Source organism: Lipotes vexillifer, unplaced genomic scaffold, assembly GCF_000442215.2.
Source record: "Lipotes vexillifer unplaced genomic scaffold, Lipotes_vexillifer_v1.1 scaffold2079, whole genome shotgun sequence".
Lineage (NCBI taxonomy): Eukaryota > Metazoa > Chordata > Mammalia > Artiodactyla > Lipotidae > Lipotes > Lipotes vexillifer.
The window spans coordinates 15,476-30,453 of NW_006770328.1; the positions used below are offsets into that span (position 1 = coordinate 15,476).

Here is a 14,978-nt window from a genome sequence, read left to right on the forward strand (position 1 = left end):
AATTTATGGTCTGTACTTATTTCACTTAGTGTGAATGTTCAAAAGTTCAGTTGCAGAAATACTAATGTGTTTGATTAAAAGGAGCTTTCAGGCCCCAGTGGGGTGTTATGTCCTACAGAGTAGTTGCACCATGTTACATGATTGAAGCTGGAAAATTCTGAATTCTGGATCATATCTGACCTGAAATGTTTCAGAAAACGGATTGTGGATTGTACTGCTGACCTCATTTTACAGGTAAGAAAACTGACTCTTGGGGAATCAAGTGCCTTCCCTAAGGTTTCATGGCTAGAAAGTGGGAACTCCAGATAAAAATGCCAAAGCTGTGGGTTTGAATGTTTTCTCTAAGCCCAGCATTTAAGCAGCGCACATGGGTGGTAGCCCAGCACCAAAGCTTGGGGCTCTGGGACCCAGGACACACCTTCAGAGCCATGGGTTCCTTCCACAGCAACCTGAAGAGACACATGTCCTGGCCTTTCCTCCCTGCAGCCATCACTAGAAGGAGCTGCCATCTGAGGTGACCCAGCCCCACCCAGAGGAGGGCAGCTTCAGAGGTGAACAGGGATAAGCCATGGGGTGAAAGCAAGGCAGTGGGGACAAGATATGTGAAGTAGGAACTGTTTTGAATCCCCTGCCCCCCAAATTTTGCCTTAACATGTAACTCTTCCCTATTTTGGAAAGAAGACACCAACCCAGCATTACTCCAAGAAGGAGTATCACGGGGGAACCAAACAACAAAATAATATGTTTGGCTGTTAAGTACCAAAGCTGCCATCCAGGTGTGAGTCTGGAAAGATCTAGGAGTAGTACTGCCTGAGCGAGGATTTTTCTGGCCTGGGAGACTGGTTAGCAGCTTCCAAGGCGGGAATGAGGGATTGGAAATGAACGAGGATGTTGTGTCTGGATGCTGATGTGGAGCCTTTCAGGGCATCCTAGGGAGGGGATGGAGCATGGACGGATGATAGGCCCCCTTTTAAGGGCAGGAGCTGAAAGAGGAGGCACCTGCTGGCCCTCTGGCAGGTGACAGCCCTGAGGATGCACTTGGGACTGGGGCGGGGGCGGCAGAGTGGAGATGAGCTGGGGAGGATTCCGGGGTCCGAGTGGCCCCGAGGCAGCCCAGTAGGTGTGTTCTGACACAGAAGGGATGCAGGCATGGAGCCAACCTTCCCCATGGAGGAGGGGCCTGGAATGGAACTGAGAGAGGGAGGACGGGGGCCTAAAGGGGTTTCACGGTTGGGACAGGGGACACGTGGCGAGCATGGCAGGGACCATGGAGACCAGGGAATCGGCCAGGTCACCTGCCCAATACGGTCCCGCCAGCAGGGCTGCAGTCCTGCCTCACACAGGGCCTCCTGCAAGGGTCCCAGGGTGTGGGGGACTGAGAGCTCCTCCCCGGCCCTCTCCCTCCTCAGGGACAGCTGCCCTGTTTCAAAGGGACTATTGGCCTAGAGGGGCCCCCAGGGCTTAAGGGTCAGCAGCCTGAGCCTGCAGCCAGCTTCCTGCCATCAGGGGCCTTGTCACCTTTGCTGATAATAAACCCTGGGAAAAGCTGAGGCTGGAAAGATAAACACAGAGCAAACCCCGAGAACCTACTTGGACTCACAAGACTCCTTCAGCCCCAGTTGCCAGTGGAGCCCTGGAGCCTGCTGGCCTTCCAGTGGACACTGCCAGGGGTGGGGTGTGGGCAAGAGGCACTGGATTTAAGGGAGCCTGGGGGTGTCTCTCTGACTGTCCCCGAGTTTGTTCCCAACTTACTTCCCAAACTGACCCTACGATTTACACCTAAGGCTAAATGACAGCTTTGGATGCATTTAATACCACAGAGGGAGGGCTTGTAGAAGGAGAGGCATGGGGGTTCCAGCTGTGTGGCCCTGGGTAAGGCATGTGCCCTCTCTGGGCCTCAGTTCCCCCACGGGTGAAGCAACAGGTTTGCCTGAGTTTCCCCCAAAGCCCCTCCTCCATTCTAATCTGTGAGCGTGGAAATGGTGCCCCAGTCAGAGCACATCCAAGATGTGGCTGAGCCCTGCCTGCCCAACAGCCAGGCATGCTGGACTCAAAAGACAGTGAGCCGGAAAAGTCATGGCTGGGAGAAAGGAAGGAAGGAGGAGGGGAGATGGACACTCAGAGTTACAGGGAGGCTGTGGGGCATGGAGGAGACACTTCATAGCTGGGTGATCCTGGGCAAGTTGCTTAACAAAGTCTCAGTTTCCCTATCTGTGCAGTTGGCTTAATATCTACTTTGTATCAATTAAGTGTCTGAAAGAATGTGAAGGGCTTATCAGAGGGCCTGGCACATGGCCCACTCAGTTCATGCCAGCTGCCTGTTCCCCTCAAACAGGGCCCAGAAGGCCCTGACCCCACTCTGGACATTAGCACATGCAAGCTTGATTTGCTTCAGATCAGGGTTGCAAGCCAGTTTGTACTAGAGGTGGCCCGGGGATGTGTTTGGTTTTCCTTCACAGTGTTTTCAGGAAGAGATGGTGTAAAATCCGTATTATTTCTTCTCTAAGTGTTTGGTAGCTGCAGGTTTTAATTTCACATGAAAATCCAGATTTTCAGCTCCTTTTGAAGCGTCAGGAGATCTGGTGTCACTGCGCTGCACTCCTTAGAAGGGGGGCGTGGCTAGAGCTGAGCAGCTTCTATGCCCTTTACATTATAATGTTTTTCATTCTCCATCTCTGTTTAGTATTTTCTGTATTTTCTTATTCTCATGTATACGTGACATAGAGCAGGACTCTGATCATATCTCATGTGCCTGGTTTCCCCTCTTCAGCGTGGCCAGGCTTCCTGCCTGCTCACAGGCGTGTCCACACCCCCATCCAGGGAGCATCCATGTCCTCAACCTCAGATGCAACCTTCAACACATTTCAACGTGCTCTGAAACCATATTTAGACATGTGTGTACATATATGCATACGTTTGTAGGGCGTATCTGTAGATTTTTTTCCCCCCAATTATAATCATGAGACCATGTCATGCACACTGCATTGTGCTTTTCTACCATCCCCCAACAGATGCAGCTGGTCCTCTCCACTGGGCCTTGGTCCTCTCCATCTCCTTTACTTATCTCCTTCCCTCCCAGCTCCTGTGGACTGACCACCCTTCTCTAATCAGCGAATCATACTCTGTGAGTCTCAGACACTGGGGGACCACAGGATTATGACAAGGGGTCCCTTGGATCAATGTGCCCATATGCTCTAGAGCAGGAGGTCGGCAAGCTTTTATGGAAACTTTTAAAAAATATGACAAAGATTATATTTTTCATTTCTGGAAATTAATCTTGTTCTCCTAGGGCTACTGCAACAAATTATCACAAGCCTGGTGGCTTAAAACAACAGAAATTTATTCTCTCACAGCTTTGGAGGCCAGACTTTTGAAATCAAGTTGTCAGCAGGGCTTTGCTGTCTCTGATGCCCCAGGGGAAGGTCCTTCCTTTCCTCTTTTAGCTTCTGGAGGCCCCTTAGCTTGTGGCACTGTTACTGAACTCAGGCTGAGCCGCTCATCAATCAAGAAGTCAAATACTGAGAGACAAGTGTTGGGCTTTGTCTAGAACAAGGTGCCGTTCATCGCTGTCAACATAATCGTCACCAACGCCTGTGCAACAGCCCACGTTGGGCAGTGAGTTGAAAAAAAATACTAATGAATGTCTCCACCATTTTTTGTGGATCATCTCAGTATGGAGGATTGGCGTTTTTACAGTTTAGTAGGTCTGAGGTGGAAAACGGAGTATAAGACCAATAACAGCCAACTGGCTGTCCTTGTGCATTCAGACCTCCTGCAAGGAACTGTCTTAGTGGAAATCCAGCCCCCTACCCCTCCGCCTCCCCCTGTAGGGGACACACTGTGGCCAAACTGAGCTCCCTGTGGGGTCTTAAAGGGACAGACTACTTCAGACCTCGTTTCCTCCTCATGCTGTGAGGGCACTGAGGCTCTGCCCGGTGCACTAGAACTCTTCTTCCTTCTAGAGACTCGGGGGAGGGACCCCGGGCAGCCCCTGCTTCAGGCATCAGGAGAGGAACCACAGCAGCTGGGGTGGATTCAATTCCCTAAGAAACTGACCCCCTCTTCTTTTTCCCTTGCCTGCAAAGACCCACCTGTAAAGGGGGTGGGCTTTTCACAGTGTAGTTTCCCTTTTTAAGAGCAGTTTCCCCTTTTTTTTAAGGGCATTAATTTAGTGCCCTTGTTGGAAGAACCCTTATTATGGAGTAACAGGAAGGCCTGCACATGGAATTCCCTCCCACTTACCAGATCTCTGACAAAACAGTTCTAACTGCAAAATAGTGGAGTAATTTAGAGACCCATTCAGGGGCCACCGTTCTTCAGAATCGAAAACATACATGGACCCGTCTGCATTAAAATTAAAAAAATTTAAAAAAACATTTTATTTTTCTTGGTTATAAGGTCATAGCTACAGTTTTGCCAGGCTGCCAAGATACGTCCTAGTGGACTTCTAGAAGGGACGGATGTAGACCCCACTTCACTGGCTCCCCAGAACAGATTTCAAAACAAACAAATTCTCCCTCAGGGAGATACTGGTGCAGAGTCATAAACAAGCCATTACCCACTCCCGCGGTGTCCAAACTGATCCCAAAGTCCCAAAGGGCAAAGAATATGCCCAAACGGGTGGGAAGGGGGCTCCGGGGTGCACACCCCTGCACTCACTCAAGAGCGGCTGCGCCTTCAGAGGCCAGTTTCCTTCTCTCAACAGAAAGCAGAAGCAGGCTGTTGGCAAGGAGTGGGGAAAGACAGAGAAAGCAGTCTGTCTGCAGCTGGCGCCCCAGCCTTCCCAGCCGCACTCCCCTCCTCACCCCCAGGAAGAGGTGGAGGGGCCGGAGCCTCGGGGACCTGACGCCTGCCCGGCTGCAAGACATTGTCACCCAGCTCAGGCTCGGCTGTCGCTGAAGAAGCCAACACTGAGAGATAAGTGTTGGGTAGAAGAAAAGTAGCTTTATCTTAAGGAGGCCAGCAGCCAGGGGAGAAGGGGGTTTATTTACTGAGCAAAAGAACCAACTCCTTACATGCAAGTTGTAGCCAGATTTATACAAGAAGGGAAGCAGGAAATGGCTGCAGGCTGCGCACTGGGGGTGCCCTGCTCTTCTCTTTTGGAGACCTTTACATTAACCACGAGATGCCCTGCTGGCTTTTAAACTTGAGTCTGGTCCTTACATTGTCCAGATCAGAGGGTCAGTGTTCTAGGGGTCAGTGGTCATATATTTCTGGAGAAAGAAGAACAAAGACAGAGCAAAGCAGTCAAAGCAAAACAGGAGCAAGTCCGTCAAACCACAGAGCTGTGTTTAACTATTCACAAGGCTTTGGTTGTAAAACAAGCAAGGTTACAACACCAGTGGTGGTGACCTGCCTGATCATCACCATTACCGCGTGCTCATCCTCAGACCTGGGCTCTGTGCCCATCGTGGGCATCTTCCTCCACCTGCTGCAGCTGCTCTCCACTTGCGCACCCTTCTTGCTGGTGGCCAGTGAGGACACTCTGAAGGGTGACGTAATTAACTGGTGCATGTTCATCGGTGCTTCTGCTTCACTGTGTACCACATCATCTTCATGGTGGGGTTTTGTGGGCTCCAGTCCTGCCTCCCTTGCTCCTGGGACGGCTTCTCTATTCCCACGCTGTTTACTTCGCCGTCATCTGCCTCTCAGCCTCCATCATCTTCCGCATCACCTACATCCAGTTCTTGTCTCCAGGCCCCACCAAGAACCACACCATCATCGCCACTACATTCGCCTGCATGGCTGCTGTGCTTTACACCACTGAATTGGCCTGGGTCTGTGTCTGGCCTGGCGATATATCTGTGTGCCCACATTGCCAGGCATGCTCGGGAGGCTGGAGAACTATGTGTCCTGTGTCATTTTCATCTTTATCAGCAGCCCCTACCTGTACCAGCACCAGTTGGCACTGGTGTGGTATGTGGCCGTGTACTCCATCTGCTTCATCCCGGGGGCCATGAACTTCATGGTGAAGGGGGTGACGAAGATAAAAAGCTGCCTGTCCGCTTTCCCTGTTTCCTGTCGGAGCAGACTGTGCTCTCCATCTTCTTCTACACCACTGCCTGGTCCTCTGGCCTCTCTACAAGTTCAGTGAGAAGTTTGGTGTCCAGCCCCAGCGGTCCAGCAATGGGAGCTGCAGAGACAGACTCACCTCCTTGGTGTGCATCTGGGACCAACGACTGGCTGTGACCGTAATGACAGCCATCAACCTGCTGATTTATGCAGCCGACATGGCATACTTGGCCCAAGAGGCTTTTGTAGGGACTAAGGATCAACCCAGGGGCTCCAGATTCCTCTTCTAACTGGAAGTTTCTACACGGAGTTCTGATGTGCTCTTCCTGGCTCCCCTCTCTCCCTGCTCACATCCTTCCCCAGCCATCTCGCTCTCTTTTCTGTTCCCTTCCCTCCTTCTGCTCTGTCTCCTTCCTGTTTTGTGTGGTTGCCCAGATCCTGTTTTGCCTCTTTCTCTTGCTGCTCTCATCTTTTCTACATTTTCTACTTTGGGGCCCTTTCTCTTTTCACTCTCTTATTTTCTACATTTTCTGCTTTTCGGCCCTTTTCTGGTCATCTTTGTTTTCTCGTCTCCTGTGTCCTGACCGCCTCTTCCCCTTTTCCTTCTTCTGATCCACCGGGACCCTGAGCTTCTTCCTCCTCTGCCCACCGCCCCCCTCCCACCTCCTAAGGTGCTGACTCCACATCACACAGCCCTCTGTGCAGCTGTTCACACCCTGGGCCTCCGGTGGGGCCTCACAGCCAAAGCAGGCCTGTGCCCCTGGCGGTGCCTTCGTTGGGGTGTGTGTGTGCGGGTTTGGGGTGTGGGGTGGGTAGCTAGGCACTGGGCCTCCTTTCTTCCAGTGGAGGAGGGTGTACAGTGCACCTCCCCTTTAAGTTAAAAAAAACAACTCTGGATGTCAGTAATTTCCGGTGGGCGGGATTAAAGCCTCTAGATTCTAAGGCCCCACCTGGTGCTCAGCCACACCTGAGATTGGCTCTAGAATTTTTCCAGGCTTACAAAAAACCACTGCCTAGAGGCCACCTTAAAGGTAGTTGGTATGCCTTCCAACCCAACTACTCTCTGGGGAATCAAAAAAAAGGACGTCGCAAAAAATCACAGGGTCTTGGAGACAACCGTCTGCAGTGTTTGTGAGGGCCAGCGATGTGGCCCTCCTGCCTCGGTGTTCAAAACAGCATGTCCTGCCTCTGCGGGGAGAAATAAACGGCCACTGCCAGCCTTAACGGTGATATTAGCCTGGGTGTTTTATTTTTCTTTTCTTTTTTCCGAAAAATGGTGAAGATACACTATTTACTTATGACCTGATTAATGTCACAGGCTCTATTATTTGTACTCGGTCTTTTTTACAAGATTATTGTTTCTTGCATTAACAAATGTGTGACTGAGCCTCGGATAAAAGTAATGATGACCAGGAGGGCAAATGATGGTCAGGAGGGCAAAAATTACTGGGTGATCCTTTTTGTAATGGGGAAGCTTCTTTTCAAATTTTCTTGGGCAGGTGGCCTGGGGGGTGGGCCTTGCTGAGGCCACAGTCAAACTGCACTGCTTAAATGTGTTTCTCTGTGCCTCTTGCTTTCTGCTGCTGCTTCCTGCTTCTCTAGGACTCATGAATAATGTGACCTATAAAATGTATATAATTTTAAAAAAATTCCCCAGAACTTCTGTTTCCCATCAGCTCCTTCTTCCAGTAATAGAAAAACAGCTTGTCCCTTATCCCAAATCCATAATGTTCTTTTTTTTTTTACTGTTTAAAGAAAAAGAAAGAAAAAACACAAACTCCACAAAATCACCAAATCCTAATTGCCTCAAATTTGCCTAGAGCTCAGAGGCAGCCCACCTGATTTCCCTCCTCACCCAAACTGCCCTTTCTGTGCCACCATTCTACCATCTCCTGCCCTCACCTCAGCCAGAGCCTATGGAGTGTCCCAGCCTTAGAAAAGGAGAGGTTGGGCCCCACCCGAATGTCCAATATCCTGTCCCCTAGCTCTTAAAGGGGCCCTGCCAGCTCCTGGATGCCTCTGTTTAAAGGTGTGTGTCTGTGTGCATGCTGTGTGTGTGTGGGCACCCGTGCGTGTGTCTGTGTGCATGCATGCATTGAGACCAGCAGCCCTTTGCAGTAACTGGTGACCTGGAAGTCACACCAAGACTTCTTCCTCGATTAAGCTCATCCACAAAGGCTCAGAGCCCAGCATCCTTGTGTCACCAGGGCCAGAGGGGCCTGGGGGAGAGACAGGGGAAGGACCCTCACTGCTGCCACTCACTCCAGTCCTGGGGTGAAGCATGTGATCTTCACCCAGTGGCAGGTTAGGTGGAGGGGGAGTGCTGCCAGGAGGGGATACCTGTGGCAGAAAAATCTTAAGAAGCAATGAAATAAAATTCATATTTTAAGGCAAGACAAGAAAAATTTCAACATAAAAATTTTTTCTGCCCATTTGGGCCTCCTCCCTCCCTTCTGGTGTGCATTGTGCATCTGCATTGTGCCTTAACCAGACCTCCCCAAGGGCAGAAATACCTGCTCCACCATAAAGATGAATTTTTCTTTTTCTGGCCCCAGCCATGTAACTCCTTAGAAGATAATACTACTTACTTATGACCTGATTAATGTCACAGGCTATATTATTTGCACTCTGCCTTTTTTACAAGATTATTTTTTCTCGCATTAACAAATGTGTGACTGAGTCTCCGATAAAAATAATGATGACCAGGTGAGTTGAAACGATTGACCTGATGTATAGTCTATAAGAGCCATGACTGTAATAGTGTGACTCTAGGTATGGGAAGAAGCAACAGGAGGGAACCATTTCCTGGAGCTGACAGACTAGTAGGACACGTGGTCCAGAGGCACTTGGCTACTGTTACCAGGACTATATGAGTAATAGCACATTGACTGGTCTATCAATGAAATCCTCAGCTGACCTGGGAATCAACATTCCTGGGACAAAATGGTCAGGAAATGCTTCGCAAACCTTGGTCAAAATTAAGACCAAAATGGAGGGGATTGTGTAATAAAGAATGTTGCCCACCAAATGTAAATTGATACAGCCACTATGGAGAACACTATGGAGGTCCCTTAAAAAACTAAAAATAGAATTACCATATGACCCAGCAATCCCACTACTGGACATATACCCAGAGAAAACCATAATTCAAAAAGACACATGCACCCCAATGTTCATTGCAGCACTATTTACAATAGCCAGGTCATGGAAACAACCTAAATGCCCACCGACAGACGAATGGATAAAGAAGATGTGGTACATATATACAATGGAATATTATTCAGCCATAAAAAGGAACGAAATTGGGTCATTTGTAGTGACCTGGATGGACCTAGAGACTGTCATACAGAGTGAAGTAAGTCAGAAAGAGAAAAACAAATATCATATATTACCAAATATATGTGGAATCTAGAAAAATGGTACAGATGAACTGGTTTGCAAGGCAGAAATAGAGACACAGATGTAGAGAACAAATGTATGGACACTAAGGGGAGAAAGCAGTGGAGGGGTGGTGGTGGTGGAATGAATTGAGAGGTTGGGATTGACATATACACACTAATATGTATAAAATAGATAATTAATAAGAACCTGCTGTATAAAAAATAAATTAATTAATTTTTTAAAAAAAGGAATGTGGCCCACCACCCAGCTCTAGAAGAATCAAGTCATTAGCCACTGCAGTCACTGACCTACAAACCACCCTGAAATGAATTCAGGACGAAGATCAGATTCAGACACTTTTTGATCTGGGAAAACTGCCAGAACTGGCCCTCAGATAGTTAGACATTTTCAGCAGAAATTTTTATGAACCTAGTTTCTTGCATCTTCCCATACTTAGAAAAACACTAAAACCGTTAACTAAGATATCTGCTCCTTGCAAACAACAGTAACCTTCTACCAAGCTGTGTGCTTGGTTGCATGTAACCCTTCCCCCAAGTCACATACATACTGGTCTCCCCCCTTACCTCTTCAGAACAGTTCTCAGAGCTTCCTGAGAGACTGTCTCCCCATTTACAATCCTCAGGTTAGCTAGAATAAAATTTTCCATTTCTTTCTTAGGTTGACTATTGACTAATTTTTAATCCACAAAAGCAAGTATGCATTGACTTCACCAAGTCTGGGTGCAAGAATCTCATATCCTTATATTTTCCTGAATGAAATTGAACTCAACCCTGGGAGCTCAGTTCCCAGGAGGTTAGCAATGCCTCTGTGGTTTAGGAAAAGAATTGCCAAGAAAAGGGCTCACTTGAGGTGCCCATTACTCAAGCCTCATGGTTCATGAGGGTGGCTACTCCATCCTTCCCTTTTGGTGGAGGTTAAGGGTCATTTGTCACAGTTCCAAGGAAAGGTCTAGTCCACTCACTTTGGTGTTCAAAAGAAAGCTTAAAGGCCCTCTGCTTAGTCCAACCCTCTTGCCATAGAGGAGGTGCGGCTGGACCCCAGGGAGAGGGCAGGACTTGTCCAGAGTTACCCTGTGTCTGGCAGAATCAAAGACAGGACACAGGTTTCCTGGTTCCCAGGCCGGCTGCTTTTCCACTGCCCCACGCTGCTTCTTACAAGTATGGCAGCAGCATCCTCCAGGCTGGGCTTATGCCCCATCTACCCTAGTTCTGCCACAAACCTGCCACGTCACCCTGAGGAGGTCACCCACTGCTGGGTGAGTCAGTTTCCTCATCTACAAGAAGGGGGAGGGGGTGCCAGAGACCCCTGGTCCCCTCCCAACCCTGCCTCTTCCCTGAGCTCTTTCCTTCTGGGAGTACAAAGGGGCTGATTCCAAATAATGAAAGAGGAATTGGAAGGCCAGAGCGAGAGAAAGTCAGATCTGGGGTTCACAGCTGGGTCCACAGTCACATCTGCTCTGACTCCAGTCAGGTGGGGCCACTGCCCTGGTATGGTCCCCCTGGGAATGAACCGTGAGTATTCTGGAGAGCAGAGCCCAAGAGATCTGGTTTCTAGTTCAATTCTGCCCCAGGGTAACTCATGACCACAGATGAGTCTAGTCCCTGCTCTGAGCCTCAGTTTCCTACTCATAAGGTGAGCAGATTGGGCTAAAATTGTAGTCTGGAGCGCTAGGGTTCTGGTGAGGCAGTGGGGTAGCAAGTAGGGTGTTGGCCTCACCCAGCACCTTCTCTACCCCGAGCAGCCTGGCGTGAATCAAGCCCCGCCCAAGATCTCATTTCAAAATAAGATTGGACACAACCATTGCTCATCTTTATGATGCTGGTCCATAAACCAAGGTGCAGACAGCTGGAAAAAAGAGGATGCTCTCCAAATATTGATAAGGAAATATCTCCAGGATATATTTACTCAAAACAGTAAGATATAAAACGATGTCTAGTATGCTATTTTTATGTAATAAAAGGGGGAGAAATAAAAATAAATATACCTGTATATGCTTGATTTGCATCAGGAAGCATGGGAAGGACTCCCATGAGTGCAGTGGAGGAGTTACCTGGTCCTGGGTGGGGAGGGAAGCTGAGGGGAGAGTGGATGGAGCCCCAGGCAGAGGCCAGGTTTCTCAATGTGTGGTTTTTTAGGACATTTTAATTCTGAGCTATGTAAATATATTACCATTATAAGAAAATTAAATTTAAGTTTGAAAAATATACCACTAGGAGAAGAAGGGTCAGGGGAAGGAAAGTTGGCCAGTTGGTCTCCACATTCCCTTCAACCTTGATGGATAGGCTGGGGGAGGAGCTAAGAGATGCCCACACATGCCTATCTCCAAAGGCAGGGGAATGGGAGGTGACTTGGGCCCAGGGGTCTGGGGAGGGTGTTCTGTGGCCACCAAGCTCATATGCTGAGTGGCCAGGGCCTCCCGCTGCCTTTTAGCATACACAGTTGTTGGAGAAGCCCCCCTGTGCCCAAGCCTCAAGCCCTTTCCTTGCACCCTGCCTGGCCTGGGCTTGCTGTCTCCTGGGGCAGTGGCCAGAGGCAGCCCTCATCAGCTGGCCAGCCATAACCTCCTCTATGCTGGGATGACTCCAGCTGACACCAGCCCCAGACTGTGGCCTGAGGTGCTGAACAGAACCGCGGTGGAGAGGTTCCTATTCTCTGGCTCTGGAACAGCTTCTTGGAAAAATCACGGAGGTGGCTTTCCTCAATCCACCTCTGAGCGGAGAGAAGAGGGTCTGTTCTGTCCTGTGGCCTTGGGCTCCTGGCTGCCCTCCTCAGGACCAGCTGCTGGCTGCCAATGCATGTCGCCCTGTCTGTGCGGCTGGCTTCTGTCCGAAAGTGCCTGTAGAGATGCAGGTGGTCAGAGGAGAGTCGGCAAGGCTTCATCAGCCCTTCTCACTCACTTGCTCCCGGATGGGCCCCTTAAGCATTTGGGTTGTGAGCCCTGACCACATTCATCACCCTCTGCCTCTCTAGGTTCACCCGCAGGCCCACCTGGGGCAGGAGGGGAGGCGGCAGGACCTTCCCACGGGTTCAGGTGGGAGCACATGGCACGAGTGCCCGGCCATGACTGTGATGCCAGATGGACCCCACCCGGCTCGAGACCCCCACTGCCCACCCCTCCTCCCCGTCCACACACTGCCACGCTGCCAGGGTCTATCATGGTCTCAGGGATGGGTTGTTTCCACCCAGGGCAGCAGAGTCACACATGGGGCCTCCTGTCCTGGAGCAGAGACAGTCCCCAGGGCAGGTGCTCTGTGAGCTGAGGGACAACATAAGGACATGTGTCCTCCCCCTGGCCCAGGAGGACGGCCCAGGGCAGGATGCCGGCAGCAGTGGGGGAGATGGAAGGTGACCGGTGGACTGGGTGGCAAAGGGGACTGGACACTAACCTGGGGAAGCACAGTGGGGCAGCTAAAGGGATTGGGAAGAAGAGACCAGAAGGCAAGGTGGTGCTGAGAAGCCCAGCTCTCCCTTCTCCCTCTTATCTGGGATGCACCCTAACCTACACTTTTCAGATCTGAGGGCAGAAGACCAGGAGGGAGTGGTCTTCATGGAGAGGAGATTCCAGCTGATGCCTGACCAGACTGGGGCAGATTTCACTGTGGCCCCATTTGTTTCCATGACGGCTACAGGAGGTGGGACTAATATCCCCATTTTACAGAGGAGGAGACTGAGGTGAGACTTGCCCAGGGATGAGTAGAGCCACTAGGTAACAGCAGGGCTCCTGGGTGTGTCCCAGGTCTGCTCTCTGAGAAACTGCTCTGGGCCACCAGGAGCAGATCTGCTGGGGAGGACAGAGCTTGGGCTCAGGAGCCAGGCTTGGTTTCCTAAAGGTAATATGGGAAATAAACCAGCCCCAGGCAGGGTCACTGGAGGACAGTGCAAGGTGATGTGTTTGAAGCACCTATCACAGAACTAGTCACAAACTTCACCTTCCCTGCTTCCCTCCTTCACAACCTCAGTGAATAAACCCAGCATTTGCAGGCATCAACCCCAGGTGTGTGGGGACCCAGGGAGGTCAGGAGTCTAGAGGGGCAGCAGTAGCAGCTCTTCCTTTTATTAGGATCAGTGGTGATGCTGCTGTTTATGGGTCCCCACCACCCCCAGCCCGGGGCTGGACACCCTGCCTATGGGATCTCAGTCCCCTTCTCAGCCCCTTTGATGGCTGGGGACCCTGAGCTCACAGAGGGAGACACTCAAGCCAGGTCTGCTGACTGAAACTGGAGTCTCTCTAGAGCATCAACCCATGTGCTTCCCACGTGACTGTGCTTCCCTCAGCTGAGAAGCTGGCTGGGCAGGAGGCAGGCAGCCCGGGAGAGGGGCCGGGGCCACAGCACATGCTGCCCTCTGGGGACTGACCCTCAGCTCGGGGCCCACCTGGGAGGTAGGGGGGCCTCCCCAGCTTTTCTCTCCCCTAGGGGCATCCAAACCCCAGAGCCAGAAGCAGGAGGTCTGGTTAGAGATTTCCTTTGGGAAAGCTTTTCCTCTGGGAATCCTTGTTCCTCTCCTTTCAAGGAAGCCTGAAGCACTGGAAGGAACTTTGGGCTGGGAGTCAGGAAGCCTGGGCTCACCTTTCAGGCCAGGCTGTACCACTGTACTATCCCTCTCTGAGCCTCAGCTCAGTGGCTGAGCAAGGGCATCTAGAGGGTCCCTGGAGCAGCCGCCTAACCATGTTAAAGACCCAGCCCCTCACACCACCTGCCAGTGTCCCTCCCGCAGGTTTTGACTGCAAGGCCGCCTGGGGGGCGAGACGGCCCAAGGGCTCCACCTGGTGGCCACGCACAGCCAAACATGCAGGCACACCCAGCCGCTTCCGGTGTTCATTAATTAATCTTAAGAGCAGAGGTCATGACCCTAAAACATGGGAGACAGGGCAGGAGAAAACCCAGAGAGATCAAGGTGCACCTCCCCTGCCCTTCCCAGACCAGGCTTTCAGAGTCAGTGGTGCAAATGGAAGGTACTGCCATTGTAAATCTGTCTGAGTGTAAAGCACTGGAGTTTGGGGTCAGATGGGCCTGGACTTTAATCCCTGGGGTTCTTAACCTCACCTTGAGTCGCTCACCCATGCAGTGGGCTATTTAGGGCACAACCTGCAGGACTGTGGCCCTCTCTCTGCATGAGCAGGCAGCCAAGGGAGATGGCAGGGTCAAGGCTGGATCCATGACAGGTGTCCACTTGGTGGTGCTCAGCCCTTAGGCCAGTGGCTCATCCATGGCTGCACATCACAATCACCTGCCGCTTGGGCAGTGCTTCTCAAAGCATGGTCCCCGGACCAGCAGCAGAACATCAACAGGGTACTTGTTGGGAATGCAGATTCCTGGGTTCCACCGACCTTCTGAATCAGAAACTCTGGGATGGGGCTCAGCAGCCTCCAGGTGTTGCTGGTGCTTGGTCCAGTGTGAGAACACAGTGCTTAGCTACTGGGGGGTGCTGAGAAAGCTCCTCATGTGATTCAGATGTCTTAGGATTCAAAATCACCTGTGAAGGTCAAAATACTAACAGGTGCCTGCCTCACCCCCTCTCCCGCACCCTAACTTCCACCCCTAGGGAGTCTGGTTCAGTGGAGC

At 50.9% G+C, this 14,978-nt stretch overlaps 1 pseudogene; it reads left to right on the top strand.

Moving 5' to 3' along the window:
• The first annotated feature begins 1,032 nt into the window (after positions 1-1,032).
• LOC103085640 (myeloid-associated differentiation marker-like) lies at positions 1,033-14,607 on the top strand (annotated as a pseudogene).
• The last annotated feature ends 371 nt before the right edge of the window (positions 14,608-14,978 follow it).